The sequence below is a fragment of the Crocuta crocuta genome, unplaced genomic scaffold (genome assembly GCF_008692635.1).
Source record: "Crocuta crocuta isolate KB4526 unplaced genomic scaffold, BGI_CrCroc_1.0 scaffold3030, whole genome shotgun sequence".
Lineage (NCBI taxonomy): Eukaryota > Metazoa > Chordata > Mammalia > Carnivora > Hyaenidae > Crocuta > Crocuta crocuta.
In genome coordinates, this window is record NW_027527483.1 from 820 (window position 1) to 2,843 (window position 2,024).

Here is a 2,024-nt window from a genome sequence, read left to right on the forward strand (position 1 = left end):
GCGTGGCTCACTCCGTTAAGCAGCCAACTCTTGATGTCAGCTCAGGTCAGGCTCTTACAGTTCTTGAGACCTAGCCCTGCATAGAGCCCTTTTGTGATTCTCTCTCTCCCTCTTTCTCTGGCCCACCCCACCCTCAAAATAAAGAAGTCAACATTTTTTAGGAAACATGCAAACACAGAAAGACTTCTTATCTTATCTATCCTATCTTATCTGCTGAGATTAGCAGAGGTTACACTTCTGTTTATGGACAAGCCAATGATTGATCCTGAGCCTACGAACACAAAACTCAAAAGTAGCTCTTGTTCAGAGAGGTATGGTAGAGGGTACAAGGAAGTGATACCATGTGGTCTCCAGAGTGCTCTGTTTGAGGTGATTTCTCTTCATTGGTGGATTACTAACATAGTAAAATGGAACGAGTGAAAATTTAAAGCACTTCTGATCAAAATGGGCCTGCACCTGCCTTTCAAAGCCCTGCTGGTCATAATCAGGAGGGAACTGCTCGCTGCACGGTGTGCACAGCGTCCACTGACTTTCAACATGTTCTTCAAATCTGCTCTGATCAGGCTCGGGAGAAAACATCAACTCACAGAGGGGACACTTCTTGTCAATGTCAAAGCTGGAATCAAAGCAACAACCTGTTCCGTGCCCAGGTGCCTGAACCTGCTGCTCTGCTTTACAAAGTTGCTCCTTTCAAACCAAACAAAGGAACAAAAAACACAGAAAAAAGTCCGTATCTTCCTTACTTGAGGTTATAAACAAGAAAGCCTTTTGCAGAGTTCCTTTTTCAGCCAAACAGAACTTCAGCCGGCCAACCTCCTAGAAGTGAGTAATCATGCTTTCTTTAATATATATATATCTTTTATTTATATAATCTCTACACCCAACATGGGACTCCAACTCACAACCCAGAGCTCCAGAGGTGCACGGCCCCCTAACTGAGTCAGCCAGGCGCCCCAACTAATCAGGCTTTCGTTGTTCCCATCTAAATTTTTTACCGTCTCTGACACGTCTTGGTATTTCCTAGTTCAGCATTCTTCAAAGCTACCCTATAAACTTCCTTCTCATCCTTTTCGTTCTTCAACTGACAATCCCGTTGTTCTCTTTCATATCATGTCTTCCTGAGTTTCTCCTCTAAACTGTCTCATTCAGTTTCTTTTTCAATTGCTTTCTGTGTCACTGACACAATATCTTCTTCAGGATGGAGAGCTTTGGATGTAGCATCATTGTATGTCTTCTTACACTCTTCATTTTCCATCTTTAACTTTGTGAGAGTCAACAAGACCCTCTTGCTTAGATCACAGTTGGTCACATCGTGCTTTCTCATGATTAAGTTCTCTTTGCATTCTTCCACTTTTTTCTCCAAGTTGGGTTGATTCTTTTTCCAGAACAGCAATGAACTGTAACCGGTCTTCTTTTTCTTAGATGGTTTTCTCGGTTTTCAGCTTGCAAAGGCCAATTTTTGTCATCACTAACATGTCAGAATTTCTTTCATCTTCCATAGTAAGTAACTCTTCAATTGGAGAAAGTCCCCACTGGAAAGGTGTACTTGCTCCACGAATTTCATTCACCCTCAAGGGTAATGGAACAGAGGGATAAAATTCTCCGTCATCGTTTGGAAGGTAATATCCTTGAAATGCTAATACACAATGAACTGTTAATCTTCTACATAACGTTCAGGCACAAAGAGCATTTGCGATCATTACAAGCAGTATGCCATCCAACCTTGTAAATGCCAACCCAATCCTTTGGATGTGGATGGACGTATGGAGTGAAGGTGTAATGACATTCCAGGTGGGCATTAGGAACATAAGTCTTGGAAACATTTTGAACAATGACATGGGCAAAGCTGGAAGTCTGCAAGGGGACTTCTTGAACAGATGTCACTCTGAATCCTTCAAGGGGGTCCAGGAGAGAGGGAGCATTAGATGGCCTTTTGAGCCTATACTACCATCAGCCTCTGAAACTCTTCCACCACCACTGCCTCCCTGGACCACCTGGCTACACCTCCCAAGTTCTTTACCTTT

At 42.9% G+C, this 2,024-nt stretch overlaps 1 pseudogene; it reads right to left on the reverse strand.

Moving 5' to 3' along the window:
* Nucleotides 1–456: 456 nt before the first annotated feature.
* On the reverse strand, nt 457–1,892 carry LOC144231490 (tax1-binding protein 1 pseudogene; annotated as a pseudogene).
* Nucleotides 1,893–2,024: the final 132 nt, after the last annotated feature.